At 39.0% G+C, this 18390-nt stretch overlaps 1 protein-coding gene across 1 annotated transcript in view; it reads right to left on the reverse strand.

Moving 5' to 3' along the window:
* TOX (thymocyte selection associated high mobility group box) overlaps window positions 1-18390 on the reverse strand; it is a 321741-nt gene that overhangs the window by 263732 nt on the left and 39619 nt on the right. The gene's annotated exons all lie outside the window — the stretch shown is intronic.

Here is an 18390-nt window from a genome sequence, read left to right on the forward strand (position 1 = left end):
ACCTAGTTAGTAAAGATACAGAAAGGAAACGGAAGAAAAAAAATCTAGTAATAAATGTATCTCCTGCAAACTACATTAACACTAATGTTGTTTCTTCAGTGTCCGTACAGTGGTCTGCTGTCAAATTAGATAACATGAATTTATATTATTATTCAGGAAAGAATTCCATACCAGGAGGCTCATATTTCAATGCAGAAAGGATTACATTATTACATTATTTGTCAAGGAAAACACATTACTCTTTGAAAAACAGAAAAGTTGACCTTGGCAAACAGTGAAATCATTCCCTGCTCGATTTCCCTTATATACAGCTCGAGGGAGGGGGCACATATTTAGTGCTGTTTTGTGGCACTGTTTCAAAAAACTCTTGTTATTGTGGCCAGAAATAAGTGGCAAACATTTACAAAATAGTTCACATTAGTGTTAGGAAGAGACTGAATTCTTGTTTCCACCCTTTATGTAGTTAAAAAAAAAAATCTTTTAGAAGGAAAATCATTTAGATTTTGGTAGTAAATAGACACTGGCTTAATGTATGCTCATCTTTCTATAATTTTCCCTTGACTGGCCATAGCTCTTTTTTTCCCTCACAGAGACAAACATGTGCACTTTGTAAACATGTGCACAATTGTAAAATTGTGTAACAGTTTCCCATTTTATTAGGATGCTATTCCCTTATCACTCTGCTTTGTCTCGGGTGGCATCACCAATGTTTTTATAATCACCAATAAAGGTGTTTAATTTTGTCAAGGCAGCATTTGGTATCCCGCGTATCTCTATCTCTTCACCTATGGGTTACTCAAATCCATCTCAGCAGACTTATTCCAACGCTTCCCTTCCTCCTTCCCCTTCTGACTCCCAGCCCTACTACTATTCTTGGTATTACCACTGTATTTGATAATAACAATATAATAATTACAGCAGATGCTTGTTGAGCACCAGCAGCTTTTTTGAAGCCATCTTTGCATGCTATGCCATTCAATTCTTCTAGCAACATGAGAAATTATATAATACCATTATCTCATGTTATAAATGAGGGAACCGGGGCTCAGAGAGATTTTTTTCAGTTTTCCAACTGTATTTTGTTGTTTAGTTCCCTTTATATTTTATATTAAAGATGAAAAATCAAAACACTTATAACCAACCAAGGCTAGCTGGAGAATAACTCTACAGTTGGCGAAGAAACCTATTTGAAAAATGCAATAGGATTTTTCATGCTGAATGTCTTTTCTCTGTGTCACTTCCTACCCAAAATCTTCCATAAAAATGTTTTTTTGGGGGGGGGATTTACTGGGAAATGAGTCAACAAAGACTATAGGAGATGACCAAGAGATGGTACAGAAAAATGATAGAAAGTAAACAACATAAAATGAAAGATGAAAACAATTCATTTTCTTTCTTTCTTTTTTTTTTTTTTTTGCAGTTTTTGGCTGGGGCTGGGCTGGGACCCGCTACCTCCAGCATATGGGGCCGGCGCCCTACTCCTTGAGCCACAGGCGCTGCCCCTGTTTTCTAAATTACTAACCAAATCCACGTTTGAGTGTGTATCTGCATATCTGTGCAGAAAATCATGTTATTAAATGTCTGAACCAAGGCATGATGAATGACCCTGCTTCAGCTTCTAAGTAATCAATGGGGATCATTGACAATAAATAAAACTGATGGTACTGAGTGCATTGATAAAAGGTATTTGGTGAAAAGATTTGATGGAAAGTGACTCCAGAAGCCAGTGTACCCCCTATGCATGAACAAACAGTTCGTGTCTCTAAAAGATAATGTTCAGTTCAAGGTTTAGTAATTACCTGGCATTTTCTCTCATTAATGGTCTTCTCTTCTGTAATTTCCTCTACCACAACTTTTAAATAAATTTTTTAAAATGTTTATCTGGTAAAAATCTTCTCTCTTCCCCACCCCACCCCAATGTCCCTCACTCCTGGCAATACACCCACCTGGCCTTTAAGTTCCTTAACCAGTTTCACAGTTGGTGGCCAAGTGGTCTGGTAAGAGGAAAGCAACCCCATTTAACACTCCCCTATGTGAACCCAGCTGACAAGAAACTCAGAAGCTCTCGGCTCCTTGGAAGGACAGCTGGGGAAGAGCAGCCATGATGCTGCCCACCCTTCGGGCAGATGGGAGGAGAGCAGCTGCAGGGCCAGCAAGGCCAGCAGCACAGTCCTCAGGCCTTCCCTAGGCTCTTCTCTTCAGACTCAGATTTTATTTGTACTTTATTTACTTATGTTCATTCAAATTTTACAAATTCACTTTCACTTTGTGAGGAGTATTTCCTTATCCTAAACCCTCCAAAAAGAGCCCCCTTACTAACTACAGAATTCTGGGATCTCCAGTGTGTCTCCATCCCCAGAAAAAAAATCTGCCCCGGCACCCACAGGACCCTTTAACAAATCCAGAGTTTGTGATTGAAGCCCAAACCTAAATGTCAAGTAGAAAGGAGATAAGAAATATTCTCCTATAATACCTATTACCCTCCTCTGAAGATGCTGCTTCCTCATCCTGGCCCATTCCTTCTCTCTCTCTGTCTGTCTATCTCTCTCTTTCTGTGTGTGTGTTAATGAATTTGAATCATTATTATTTGAATCATTATTGATTCATAATTGAATACCTATTACCCTCCTCTGAAGACGCTGCTTCCTCATCCTGGCCCATTCCTTCTCTCTCTCTCTTTGTCTGTCTGTCTCTCTCTCTCTCTCTGTGTGTGTTAATGAATTTGAATCATTATTGATTCATAAGTGAATACCTATTACCCTCCTCTGAAGACACTGCTTCCTCATCCTGGCCCATTCCTTCTCTCTCTCTCTCTTTGTCTGTCTGTCTGTCTCTCTCTCTGTCTCTCTCTCTGTAAAGTTAATGAATTTGAATCATACACGATTTTCAACCGGTGTGCTGTGAGAGGATCTTATGTGAGCCATAGAAATCTTTAAAGATCATCACTTTATTTTCAAAAGAAGTTCAAAGCACAGTAAATATATTTTTTTATTTATTTTTTGATCAACAGAGTTAAGTGTGCTGCCGAAGTTTAACTGTAAGCTGAAGTGTGCCATGAAATTAAAAAAAAAAAGGTTGAAAAACATTGCTCTTTGGCTGCCTCTCTGTCCTTACAGCACTACGAATTCTTCCTTCATACTGCCATAAATACTCACTGAGTAAGTGCCACTTTCCAAGCACCTTGCCACTGCTGGGGATCAGGGTGAATAAGACAAAGGTGTTCTGTTTCTACAACCAAAGACAAAAGGTGAAAGCTGCAAACTGACAAGAAACTACAAAGCAGTGTGATAAGGGTGTGGTGGTGTGCAGGGGTAAGGAGGAGGGTGGCAGGAATAGAAAAGAAGGGGGTCTTAAGTCCCCAGCACTTGGGAACTACCTTCTTGGGAGGTTATTCCTCAAAGGAGACAGGGCAGAGTGACCGTAAGCCTGCCAGGCAGACAGGGCAGAAGATGTCCAAATACATGATTTTAGAGCAAATATCATCCTCACGAAGAAGAGGTGGAGCAGAGTGGTGGCTGAGAAAGGATTACTCAGGAAATATAGTATTTCATAAATATAGTATTTCATAAATATGGAAAATTTGAGCAGATAATTAAACGTGAACTGAGTTTGCAGGCTGCATAGGAGTAAGGGAAGCAGTAATTCCCACATAAAGCTTTTACGTGAGTGTGCCTTACCAGGATGGCTCTGCTGGGTGAGGACTCTTAACTGTTTTAAGCAGACAGTTTAAAAGGTCATTGCCAGTGGGCCATCTTCCTCACTTAAAAAAATTTCAGAAATAGATGTTGTTTTATAATTGTTCCCAGTCATAGAGGTTGGCACAACAGTGAAATTCCTCCATTGTTCACTTTTTATTAGTGAAGTCAAGGCAACCTGTGCACCTCCTAGTTTCCCAACAGTTGTAAGTTCCATGACAATTATTTGCAAGAGCAAGAGAGGGGCCGCATGTGTGTGCGTGTGTGTGTGTGTGTGTGTGTGTGTGAGAGAGAGAGAGAGAGAGAGAGAGAGGAGCTAAAACTATAGAATAAAAGGAAAACACTCAGACGTATCATCAATTTTTAAACCAGCCTTTTTCTTGATAAGGTAGATAAGCTTCTCTAAATGATTTAAATTTAACACCTTTAATGTGGTAAAACTATAAAATTCCTGCAAAGTAAAGAAGAAAAGTTAATCAATTTATTCTATGTCTTATTTTTGCTTATGTTCTAAGTAAAAATGAGCTTACAAAAATTCACCAGAAAAAGCATTACTTGGCCTTAAAATGCACACTTTTAGCTGATATTAGTTAGAGGGCATTAGGTACTAAAACCCCATCCACTCTTCAGTAGAAGTACCTGAAAATTTAGCATTAAGGATTTTTCAGAATCTCAAACATCACAACCCCAGTGCTGTGTGTGCATACAATATGGCCCAAGACAAAGGGGATTTGCTTGTTAACTGAACCCATGCAGGTAAACAGTTCAAACACCACAGATTAAGAGCTAATAACTTCTTATTTTTATGTTTCTCATTTAGCAATAAAATTTGGAAATTTATCGTGTTCCAGAAGATTGAACATTGGCCAGACAGATCCAGCAAACGATGGCATTCCTGGACTAAGGATACAGACCTTTACTGAGAGCATAGCTTTAGACTTAATCTCAACTATAAAAGAATATTCCACTTTTATGTTTCTAAAAATCATTACTGTAAATCACACAAATGGAAATGTCTATAGACATATTTAAGTACAGAGAAACAGTCTTAATTCTTTTTGCTGCAATGATATATATGTGTATACACACACACATATATACACATAAGCTATGCTTTACATTCCTTGAGGACCAGTGTTGTGCCAAATGTACTATAGAGGGAATAAAAGGCTTCAGAAATGACACAGGTTGAAAGTCCTTTGACTAATTCCACAGGGATTACTCCAGGGCCTGGGCTGGCGGGAGGTGAAAGCAGGACAGAAAGGAGCCAGATATTAGTGCCTGTTGTAATTACTATGTTCCCTATGGTCTGAGATGCTAAAAATGAATGTTTCCTCTATTATGAGGCTATGTAAACCTTTCTCACTGCAAAGCTATTAGCATATATAATGCACATGTCTGAAAATCATGGCCTCTCTGTCATTCTTTGGAGACCTTTAGGGACCTGGGTTATTGTATAGTCCTGAATTATAGCCCAAGCATAATTTGTAGTCCTCTAGCTTTCCAACATACTTAAAAAAAAAAAAAAGCTTAAGCAATTTTACCCATATTTAATGGCTCAGTCCCTTTCAACAAATTAAAATGTTTGCATTGTCTTAACTCTGGACAAATTGCTATGCAACCTGTAAATGAGAAAGCCCATTAACATACTTCATCAAGGGCTAGCATTTCTATGAACGAAATGATTTAGTGTGTAATCCTAGAAATCTATTAATATAATATTTCTTTAAAAATAAACAAGCTTCTCGGAAGTCAAACATCTTGATCTGCTTATACTATTCAAGGGCATAGAAAGTCACAAGAAAACGAATAACATTAATTTGTACCTTCTGTACAAATACATTTCCTTCTGTATTGGGGGGACAAAAATTGTACCTTAACATACTCTACATTTTTTTCTCTGATTTCAATTCTTTCATCTCTAAAGTAGAATAAAAGAAGAAATGTAATGTCCTTATTCAGTTTTATTTTAACCTATGTCAATTTAGCATATTTTAAATAGTCTGTATAATTTTAAAAAATGAAAGGGCCATTCTAATGATAATTTGGATCAATCTTCTAAACATATGATTCCAGGTTTCTAAAAGGGGCCCACTTGAGGGGGCTTTTTAAAAGTGAACATAAAAGCACCCTGAGGCTGCCCAATTCACATTTAACCTACTTACATGAAAAAGGAACTGCTTTGGTTAAGAATAAACTTCCACAAGCTCAGGTTCAAGCTAAACACGCCAGCATATTAGTGAGGAAATGAGACAGCAAATAGTAACTCCTTTCATACTAGCAAAAGAATACTGTATTTATTTAAAACATTTGGCAGAAATTCTCATTTTAATTAAATTACATTTACTGAAATAACATTTTCATAATTAAACAAACAAAAGAAAAACATTTCTCCCAAAGAGACAGCAAAAAATAATCACAGTAACTTAAAATGGGCCAAGGAGTAAGACGATGGTTAGAATAAATGTGACTAATTTAGATTACAATTGCACATTAGTTTAGTGGTTTTCGGTGATTCAGAAGTCATTATCACCTTTCTTTGCTTATATAAAGTTAATATAGAGCAAATTTGGTCATTAATGCTTTTTTCAGAGGAAGTAACAGTACAAGTTTCATATCTTCCATTTTATTACTTGTATATTTGAATCAAGACCTTTAGAATAAAGATAATCTAATCTGATCCTTTCCTTTTACAAATGAAAAAACTGAAACTCAGAATAGTTAAATAACTGTTCTTAGTCATTTCACTAGTTGGGAATACTAGTTCTGGAATTTGGGGGATTCTACTGCACAGCTGTGTCACAGAGCAGAAACATCTATATGTCATAGATGACAGAAGAAAACAATGCACCTTAGATGTAGATTATTTTAGAAACAAAACTCCATTCCAGGCTAAAGTTCAGTTTCTTTTGCTCCTGGTTCCCTCCTTGTAAAGCTCACATGAGAACAAAAGTTACCGTTCAGAAGGGAACAAACCCTGTCAAATAATCAGGTTAAGTCTCACATATGGACAAAACTATGGAGTGAATCACAGGTATCCATGATCTCCCACGACATCTAGAGTGAGAGCAAAATTTTCCATGAAAAACAAACAAACAAACAAACTCAATTCTGAATTCCTCCAAATAGACAAAAGACTGCCAAATTGGTCAGATGACCAAACCTCAGTTATGGAAGGTACACAGGAAAAAAAGGAGAAACGTTTCACCGAGAGGGGAAAGCATACCAAACCTCAGGGAAAACAGAACCACCCTCTTCCTTCTTGGACGTTGCTGAATGGCAGGCTTGTGAAGAGTAAAAAGCATTATATGGCATAGTTGTGCCAAATAAAGTTTCCACCATTCAGGAAAGAACTTACAATAGTTTCATACATGTGCTGCTGGATAATTTAATGAACAAATATATCATGGTTAAAGCCTGGACAAGTAGGAAGTTTGCTGACCTTGTAGAAAAGAAACAGTAGTGAGCTTTCATTAGCTCCCTTCTCCATTATTAGGTCAAATTATAAGTACAAAAGAGTGAAACCACACAACTGTTGCTGTTACAGAACAGATTAATAATGTATTAACTGTTTTTATAATCTCAACTAGTTGCAGCTCAATATCAAATAACAAACACAAGCTAAATTCCACAATATTGAAAATCTATGACAATGACTAACAGAAAGAGCCCCTGTTCTTTATTAATTATGGTGGGCCTGTTTCCCCTTCATCACCCAAATTATATGTCTTACAGCACAACTAAATAAATTCTTTGCATTGCAAAGCATCCCCAAGATTCTTTCAGCAACTATCTATTACTTTTTCTACTCTGCATAATGTTAAATGGAACTACAGTCTGAAGACCATTTAATCTCAGAGGCCCTGGCTACTGTTGAAAAAGAAGCAAACAAAAATTCTCCCCAAGAGTCTAATTTGCAAATTAATTTCCTTGTTCACTGTCAGTCTCTCAACTTACAAGCCTGAGGGTCAAATTCATCATGACCAAAAGCTCATTATGTCTAAAATGCAACAACACATGTTAAAAATAATGTACCACATTTCATAGGATTGAACCCCAAATGGTAAACACATAAATATTATGTAAAGCGTGTTCCACAGAACATGCATGTACCTGGAGATATTAATAGATATTGGGGAGGTGGAGGGGAAGGTTTGAAGAAATACAGAGTTTTATACCAAATTGCAAGGTGTCTTGTCTGCTCTTCTTGCCTCTCAATCCCCTGCAAATTCAGTAAGGAGGGGAGCATTGGAATCCTATCATTTTTCAAGTTCTAAATAAGATAAAAATATACAAAAACATACTTCCTAGATTCCCTCGTCATTTACAGAAAAGAAAAAAAAAGAACTTAAAGATACACCTTAAATAATGTTCGAACTTCAAACTCCAAGGGTTAAGCTTTCTCCATTATAAAAAATGAACAGTCTTATTCTGGGAGGCCGAGGTAGGTAGACTGCCTAAGCTCAGAAGTTTGAGACCAGCCTGAGCAAGAGCGAGACCCTGTCTCTAATAAAAATAGAAAAACTAGCCGGACATTGTGGTAGGCGCTTCTTAGAAGAAGTCCCAGCTTCTTAGATGACTTAAGCAAGAGGGTTGCTGGACCCCAAGAAGTTTGAGGTTGCTGTGAGCTATGACGATGCCACAGCACTCTACCCACCGTGATAGAGTGAGATTCTGTCTCAGAAAGAAAAACAAAAACCAACCTTTCTCCAGTTAAAAACTCTGTCCTCCATGAGAACTAAGGCACAAGTTTAAAAAATGAAGACTTCATTTACCTATTTAATTTGCATATCTGACACATTAAAGATTTTTCATACCTATTTCTCTGATCAAAATGACGTACCTTTCCTTGACTTTCAAAGATTAAAAATCATATCTGTCATTCCATTTTTAGCATGAAAAGATGTACTCACAATAATTAATATATAAAAAAATCTGTGTGAATTAATAAAATAACTACTGAATATGAAACTTTATCAATGGAAACAATAGTGGAGTTTGTCTATGCGAAGCTCTTTTAATCATGCCTGACACATCACGTTATAATAATATCTGACGTTATTATTAAGCCTATCACACATTTACAGAAGGCTTCATTCTTCCATGTTTAACATTCACATAGGTTTCCTGACAGTCCCCGTATTTTATTATTAATTTAATGAAACATGCTCATTAACTCTGAATGGTGAAAATAATTTTTTAAAAGCAGAAATAAATCATGATTTTTTTCCAATATCCAGTAAGAAATTACATTCTCCGCAATAGTTTGTAGTGTCCACAGAGCTTTGCAGAGGCCAGGTGGAGGGGTGGCGGGCTGGCTGCAAAGGAGGAGGTGAAGGACGAAGAAGAAAATGAGAAGTGTGGTGAAGAGGGGGAAAAGGAGGAGGAAAAGGGAAAGAAGAGGTACAGAGGAGAAAAGTAGGAAGAAGAGAGAGAAGAAAGAGCAAGAAAAAGTAAAGAATTTTTAAAAACCTAACTTTCACTGCAACTTGCATTCTAAGTTTGTCACAGTTTTGGTTAATTTAATATTTACAACAACCCCATGTGCTTTGTTGAGACTCAGAAAACAACACCCCAAACAATGGCCTCAGAAGCAAATGCCTGACCTCTCACTTCCCCCTACCCTCCTGTCTCTCAGTCCTACTTTCCCACGAGGACAGCCAAAGAAACTAGAATCTTTGTCTCCAGGGTGGGTTGTTGAAATCAGGGTGCCTCTTCCCCAAAGCAAGCCATGAAACCTAAAAACACTACTTTAACTTTTCCTCCAACTTTCTGTGTAAGAACTGGCTAAAAAGAAACTGCCTGACCTACCTTGTTTGACCCCCCATTCCACAGGTGGTCATGCCCCACACCCAGAAGGAGGGAACACAAGCTCAGGGAAGCCAAGAAGAATCTAGACAGGCCCTGTGGGCTGTTTCCTGCTCGGTCTATTAGAATTAGGGCAGACCCTTTTTGTCCATTATTTCTACAGGGCTGTCATACTTCGTTGAACCTAAGAATAAAAATGGACAATTTTCCTCTGTATCTTTGGGTCTTCAATCTGAATACTTTTGTATACATGTTAATAATTTTGTGGCTTTTTCTCCTATTAATCTGCCTTGCCAGTGATTTTCAGTGAACCTTCAGAGGCAAAGGGGAATTTTTCCCTTGGCCTCTATTCTTGGTAAAATTATCTCCATTTTAAAGATTTGGAAACTGAGGCACAGATCACTGAGGTAACTTGCTACCATCATGACGTGAAGGCTGGGATCTAGCCACACTCCCAGCCAGGCTGACTGCGAAGCCTCAGTGTGACTCCACTTCGCTAACTGTTACAATATTATCCATTACCCTAAGGTAAAAATAAGGAACACGATGGTAGCTATGAGCCTAGAGAAAGCATATCAAACTGAAGTTGGGTCTGGTGAGACATGAATAGCTTTCTGGGAGGAGGGGAAGGGGGAAAGTTTGCAGGAGTCAGCCGGGTGAAGTTGGGACAGGGAATGTGACTCAGGAGGAGTCACCTGTGCGGTCACAGTGACTGCAAACAGCAAGGCGCCTTGGTGCAGGTGAAGGGAAGAGTGTGTTCAGGAGGACTCACGGGAAGCCAGGTCTGGACAGAAGGGCCCGTGTGCCTCCTAAAGGAGCTGACAGCAAATAGGATGGGCATTCAAGTGGTTCAGCGAGATGCAACAAGGGCTGCCTATGGGAGAGGAAGAGCGAGGAAGAGGCAAATAAAGGAAAATTTAATTCATGAACAGAGAGGTGCTAGCATTTCATTGGCTATAGAAGGTAATGAAGAGACAGCAGTTAGTGTCCCCCCTCAGATGTTGGCGTGGGCCACCAAGTCATCTCCACATAGAGATTACAGTAAGGAGGCAAGCAGGATTGTGAGGGAAGGTGTTTATTCTGAACCTCTCAATGGTGAAAGGCAGGGGAAAGTCAAAGTTTTGAAATGAGGAGAGAACTGTCCATTGCAGACACACTTTTAGGGAGTGGCTGAAGCTGTCTGTTTGGGATCGATCGCCAGGAAACAGCATGTTTACAGAACAGAGGTCCAAAGACCAGCCCTGGCTCTAAAATACATTGTTCACAAACTCATCACACTTCACCCTGAGACAGCTCCAAAATAATCCAGGGTTTTCAGTGAATTAAAAGCATAGGCTCAGTTGGCACCCATAACTCAGTGGGTAGGGCGCCAGTCACATACACCAAAGCTGGTGGATTTGAACCTGGCCCGGGCCTACTAAAGCAACAATGACAACTGCAACAACAACAACAACAACAACAAAAATAGCCAGGTGTTGGGGCAGGCGCCTGAAGTCCCAGCTACTTGGGAGGCTGAGGCAAGAGAATCACTTTAGCCCAAGAATTTGAGGCTGCTGTGAGCCACAGCACTCTACCCAGGGTGACAGCTGGAGACTCAGTCTCAAAAAAGAAAACAACAACAACAACAACAACAACAAACACAGGCTCATTCATCTAAGAGGTCCACAGAAGAGAAACCTTTAAAGAAGCAGTTAGAAAGGTACCCCCCCAAAGGGGGTGGGGAGATATATTATATAGCAAACCAGATGCTGAGAGAAGAGATTTTAAAAAGGAAAGCGTTCAGTGGATCTGGCAACACAGAGATCATCACTGACCTTTAAAAGTGATAAGGGCTTGCAAAGTGTGTGGCTTCAGTGAGGAGGTGAAACAGATGGAGACAATGTAACGTCAGTACACCCAGCCCCAAAGGCCTGGGCTGAAAAAGAGATAAAGCTCTAGAGCCGTGGTTCTGAACCTGTGGGTGGCACTCCTTTGGGGTTCAAATGACCCTTTCACAGGGGTCGCCTAACACATCCTGCATATCAGGATGCATATTTACATAACAGTAGCAAAATTACAGTTATGAAGTAGCAATGAAAATAATTTTATAGGAGGAGGTCACCACAACACGAGGAACTGTATTAAAGGGTCATAGCATTATGAAGGTTGAGAACCACTGCTCTAGAGCAATTTGGGTTCAAGCACTTGCATGTTCAAGATGAAAGAGGCAAACACGTGCCCCTCTGATAAGAAAAACACTCACATGCACACATGTGTGCCAGGAGGCCCAAGATTGAAGACAGGGGAGGGAGTCACAGGAGAGGGACCAAAGGACCTGGAGGACCAGGAAGAGGGCACAGGCTGAGGTGTCAGGCCGGTTCCCAAGCAGGGAGGGATCCAAGAGCTCTACTAAGATCCAAGAGCATCAAGAGAGGAGAACAGTGGGCACAGATGGACTTAGTATATGTTGTGGCTAGTAGGAAGTATTTGTTCACTCAGTGACCCCTATTTCTTCACAAGATCATCTTAAAAAAATGATGGAATGAGAGGAACAGTAAGTTTGAGAAAGAGGTAAAAATGTACAATTACTTCTGAGGGGAGTGGCAGAGGTAGCTGGAGCTATCACATAATTGCATCCTGTCCACAAGTAATTTTTTAAAAAATTCCCATAGGATAGAGAAAGGAATCACAGATAAAGCTAGAAATATCTTTCAAAAGGAGAAAACACAAGAGTTTCTAATTTTTTAGATGAAGATAACACACAGGAAATGATTGCCAGCTACATTTAAAAATCACAATTTGGTCGAAATTTTTTTTCTCCTTTTGTTCCTTCTATAATAATTGTGACAAGCTCAAAGATATTAGGGGAGAATTAAAGGGAAGGGAAGTGTAGTGTCTTAACCACAGATATTCCACTGAAAGGAGGGGGAAAATGAGAAAGAGTGGGGCAGAGAGCTCTGGATTAGAAGGAAAGCCCTGGGATGACACAACCTCCGCCATTACATGGCACAGGGCACAGAAGCTGCCCAGGTCTGAGAGTGTGAACAAGTTACCAACCTTCATATGGAATGCTGTCCACTCGGGGTACATACATGTTCTCCTATGAATACTAATCCTAAGAAACAAGGATTCTCCCTTCTTAATTAACTTCTCAATTATCCAGTTCCAAGGGCAGCTTGCTTTGGTTAAGTCTTAATTTAAAAAAGTAGTGTGTTTAAGAATAAAAGGTGTATAGAATTTCTAGGGAAGAACTGCAAAAAGATTAAAAATTAATTTTAGAATTATGACAGTCAAACATATTTACAACTTTCTTTGGTCACTATAATGCCCTAGGTTGTTAGGGTAGTATCCAGAAAGACAAAATGGAAAGGAAGCCTCAACAATTGACCTGTAATCATCCAGGTAAGTTTCAGCCCCAAATACGGCCATTGGAATTTATGACACAGATAGCAATTAGACTCATTCAGTAGCTCACATTATGGGCTCTGTCATGCTGTTATCCAAGTACTCAGAGCTTTGACCAAGAAGACAAACCGAGATAAATCACATTTAAAAGAAATCCAGGCTCAGTGCCTATAGCTCAACCGGCTAAGGCGCCAGCCACGTACACCTAAGGTGGCGGGTTCGAACCCCCAGCCTGGGCGCGCCAAACAACAATGATGGCTGCAACCAAAAAACGGCCAGGCGTTGTGGTGGGTGCCTGTGGTCCCAGCTACTTGGGAGGCGGAGGCAGGAGACTCGCTTGAGCCCAGGAGTTGGAGGTTGCTATGAGCTGTAATGCCATGGCACTCTGTCCAGGGGGACAGCTTGAGGCTCTGTCTCAGAAAAATAAAAAATAAAAAATAAAAGAAATTCCAAGTGTTTTAAATCTTCTATTTTCTTCAGTCTTCATGTTTTCCCTTTGGACAAAGTATTATAGGATATTTGAATACTCTTATTAATTGATAAAAAATGAACATAAAGGAACACATATAAAGTTAAAAGTGTATCAGTGGAATTATTCTTTTTTTTTTTTTTTTTTTGCAGTTTTTGGATGGGGCTGGGTTTGAACTCACCACCTCTGGTATATGGGGCCGGTACCCTACTCCTTTGAGCCACAGGCGCCGCCCCAGAATTATCCTTTAAGTTCTTTAAAGGTCTGGGCCTCCTCCGATCTTCTCATACTCCCCCTTTTCCACTAAGCTCCCAGGGGCCAGCACATTACACATTATAGATGTTCTGGTAAACGTTTATCAGATGAAATCCATTGCAGTTCAAGCATATAGTTTTTTTGAGTTTGTGACTACATGTACACAAATAAACACGCTAACCGAAAAGGAAGTAAGAGTTTTGCATTTCTGATCGATGCAAAAATACCAGGTTAGATAGAATCCTTCCTTGATCATCAGGGTATTCTGACATAGACATAAAGAAAAAATATTTTTGCAATCATTTCCTGAAATATGTTGCCCTGTGAAAAACAGTCCTGAATTTCTTTTTCTCTCCTTAGCATTGGTGTTTTGCAATTGCTAGACTGCAGTAGAGCAATGAACCTGTCACAAGCAAAAGGTTCAGGAAAGCTTCCTGGCTTAAGAATAAGGGCTGAAGAAATTGCCTGATGTAGAGGATATTAAAAAATAATATTTTATTTAACAAATTATAATGTTAATAACTGGCAATACATAGAATTGAATTAAGGATTTGGTTCTTCAGTATCTGGTTCTGAACGTAGCCACATGGCTGCATATCACAGAAATTTGAAACCACAGAGAACTTCGTGGGCTGTGATCCCTCCTTTCCAGCTATAACGTCTTACATTTGGAAACACGACAAAGCGCAGCTGTCACTTATCACTTATAATATTTCTAATTTTTCCACTATTATGTCATAGCTATTTCAAGTGTCATAAGTTTAATGATAGAGAAAAACCTATTATTGGCAACATATAAGCGATGTTAGTAATAATTTCACTTTTTCCCCCCACTTTTCACTATAATTTTCAAAATGGTTTTTATTTTGCTTGGCATTATTTTTAATTGCTGTTGAACTCAAAAACTTAGACTTTTGACACTGACTAAAAGTAACAAAGCCAGTTTACAACAAATACGTGACAGTGCAGCCAATTAAAAATAATTTTGCCAATAAACCATCCTCTCACATTTGGGCTCTTTTCTGAATGGTTGAAAAGTTTAAGTTTAAATGAAAATTACATAGGCACACTTTGAAATGGATCTTTTATACTTAAAGGATAACAAACTAGAGTTAAATTTTAAATTAATACTTCAATTACTACCAACAATCCATTGACCTATTACCTAGGACCAAGTAAACCTTTTCCTTCAATTTAGCATCTTAGAAGGAGTTAGAAACATCTCAGGGATCAGAATTACATGGACTTTACTAAGCGTCTGGAACCACTATAACCTCTTCATTTTGTTAAATACAGTTTTGCTATGCCATAGAAACCATAAGGAAAACCTCAAAACAAAAAAAGAAAAAAAGAAAAAGAAAAAAATAACAACAAAAAGCCAAAACTTTATGGAGCAAAACTATACAAAACACGCTATTTGAAACTAAGTAGCTATTGGGTTGGTGAGGAAGGGAGTCATATTTATGTTATTTAGGGTCCAATTTATTTTCAAGCCAGTACATATAGCCAAAGATTTTTTTTTTTATCTTAGTGTTTCTATCACAGAATTTGAGTGCTTAAGACATTATCATTGGATAGTTTCCCAGAAAATTAAACACATCCCTGAGCTAGAAAAGAACGTTCATGGTCTCCATAAGTCTATTTAATAGAAATCAAGAGTCATCCCTTAGACAGATTTGGATAACCTCACTTAAACAAAATTAAGTGTCCCATCTACAAGTGGCTTAACAAAATATGCTCAGCCCTCCCCATCCTCCAAAGGACCCCAAAGTACACTCCTGAGTTGTGACTTCTTGTGTGACCCTTCACCTAAATAGCTCGGGTCCTTTGTGGCTTGTAAATATTATGCAAAAGGAAAGCACTGATTTTCAAAGTCCATAAAACATTCATTTACTTTCCTTTTATCCTTTATTTATGTATCTTGCTTTTTTTCCTTAAAACCGTTCATTGTCCAAATAATAATTTCAACTCCCCACTTTAATCTTTGTCCACAGAATAAGGAATTTTAAGCAAGGCACTTAACCTCTCAATTCTTAATTTCTCCAACAATACCTCTGTCCACAAACATGCCATCTATACATTCTCTAAACATATATCAATTAAACTTCAATTGAGGAGAGCCAAAGAACTTGTGTTCATTGCTAATAAACACCACTGTCCAAGTACTAACATGACGGATGCTTAAGGAATATGTTGAAAGCTAACTAGTAAATGTACTTCCTACAGTAGAGAAATAAATTTGCATTTCTCAGTAAAATGTTGACTATTTGTAGAACAGAGAAAAAGAAGACGAAGAGTGAAGCATCTTCCTGGAAGAAAACTGATCTCTGGCCAAGCAGTATCGGATGAACCTTCTTTATCTAACACGCACCTTGTAAGGTGCCCAGAGGGATCTAGATCAGCATTTCTCAACCTGTGGGTCTCAACCTCTTTGTAACAATGAAAATCCATCCTGCATATCAGATATTTATATTACAATTCATAACAGTAGCAAACTTACAGTTACAAAGTAGCAACGGAAATAATTTTATGGTTGAGGGTCACCACAACTTGAGGAACTGTATTAAAGGGTCACGACATTAGAAGGCACTGGGAAGGTTGAGAACCACTGATGTAGACGAAGAATGCCTGGCCCCTGAGGGATGAAATTGATTAAGACATTATTTATTCACAACAAAATGGAGACATACAATGAAACATAGTGTAAAAACAGGGTAACATTAATTACAAAGATACAGTGAAATGCTTCTGGTTGTTATTGAGAGATACTAAAGTCAGAGAAAAAAATCAAGGTGAACTGAAATCTCACAATAAATTTGAAAAAAAGATGTAGCTCTTGATTCTGCGTCTCAAAGGAATCAAAGAATCTGAGTCTATCTTGAGTGTTTGAGGTAAGAGAGCAGCACAGCAAAGACAGAGATAGGAGCGTGTCCAAGGCTCAGAGACAGGATGAGACTCCGGGACTTTGAAAACACAGAGCAGGTGGGGCGCCATGGCTCACACCTGTAACCCCAGTACTCTGAGAGGCCGAGACCAGTGGACTGCTTGAGCTCAGGAGTTTGAGACTAGTCTGAGCAAAAGCAAGACTCTGTCTTTACTAAAAATAGATAAATCTGTTCGGGCATTGTGGAGGCTGCCTGTAGAAGAAAACAGAGAGCCAGCATTTTTTTTTTTTTTTTGAGACTGAGTCTCACTCTATCACCCTTATTAGAGTACCCTGGTGTCATAGCTCACAGTAAAGTCAAACTCTTGTGTTCAAGTGATCCTCTTGCTTCAGCCTTCTGAGTAGCCAGGACTAGAGGCACCTGCTACAACGCCCAGCTAGTTCTATTTTTAGTAGAGACAGGATCTCACTCTTGCTCAGGCCAGTCTCAAACTCCTGAGCTCAGGCATCCATTGGCCTTGGGCTCCCAGAGTGCCAGGATTACAGACATGAGCCACTGCACACACCTAGAGAAGTGATTTTCAACCATTGTGCTGTAGTGTGCCATGAGAGGATCTTAGATATGCCACCTAAATTTTTAAAGATCATAATTAAATTATTTTCAAAAGACGTTCAAAGCACAGTAATTATATTCTTTTTTAAAATTCTTCTTCTTTTTTTTTAAATCAACATAATTTACATGTGCTATGGAAATTTAACCACAGGTTCAAGAGATCTTAATCTCACAGGTGCACCAGATTAAAAATACGGTTGAAGAGCACTGGATTAGAGGAATGGGAGAACTCAATTGTGACTGAGGACAATCAAACCACCTGCTGGCCTGTTCCTCATTCACAGAACTGAAGGCAGGGCTACAGAGAAAGGCCTCGTGGTGACCCAGCCACAAGACGGTACCAGTGAAAACAGGAAAGAGGATCTAATCTAGTAAAACAAATTGATAAGCTGTTCTAATAAGATGAAGAAAAGAAGGTATCAAAGGACATTCCAAGATTTTTACACTAAAAGACCAGAAGAATAAAGCTGCTAATGACAAGAGTGGTAAAAGCTATAAACTGGGCTTTGGAGAAGTCGGCCTGAAAATGGCTCTAAAGGGGGGATCAGAATGCGCTACCCCCAAAATGTGGTGCCTTGACATAGTGAATATTTTAAGCTGAGAAATGTGAGTTGCAGCAGATGTGGAAAGGTCTCTCAGACCATCCCCTGACCTAGATCTTAAGAGCTTCATGAGAGAGGGGCTCTCCCACACCAGGAGGGAAGGAGCAGCCTGATCTGAAGACAGAGGGACGTGGAAAAGGATCTCAATGACCAGGCCTTGCTAAGTTTCCCTCAGTTTACTACACTTAAGAAAAGTGTACCTTTCTGTCCTGCCACATTCTTCCACGATTCCACTCTCTTCATCAAACCTAGGAGGAAGACTCAGATTTAACTGCTGCTTCAGATCTTCATTTTCTTATGAAGGTTCCCACATCACAGATAGTTCATATGAGACACATGTGCATGACTTTCTCTCATTAACCTGTCATTTATTACAAAAACCTCAGCAAAGGACCTGAAAGAGTAGGAAAAAGTATTTTTCCTCTCCCTATTCTGAAAGACACAACTGCAGATGTGTCCCTTCAGCTACACAAACTAAAGCAAGCTACACAATAATGACACAGGAGCTCACCCCTATTGGGAAAAACCAAACAGACAAAGAAAAGATATGAGATATGAGGGCTATGTGTGAATTGCGCTTCTTAAATACTCTGGCTTCTCTTGCAAAGCTGGGCAGTACTTTTAGCAATGGGTTAAGCTGGACATAACTGAAGTCTCTGACCCCATTCCCCATTCTGGTT

Source organism: Otolemur garnettii, unplaced genomic scaffold, assembly GCF_000181295.1.
Source record: "Otolemur garnettii isolate 467f Iridium unplaced genomic scaffold, OtoGar3 scaffold00237, whole genome shotgun sequence".
Lineage (NCBI taxonomy): Eukaryota > Metazoa > Chordata > Mammalia > Primates > Galagidae > Otolemur > Otolemur garnettii.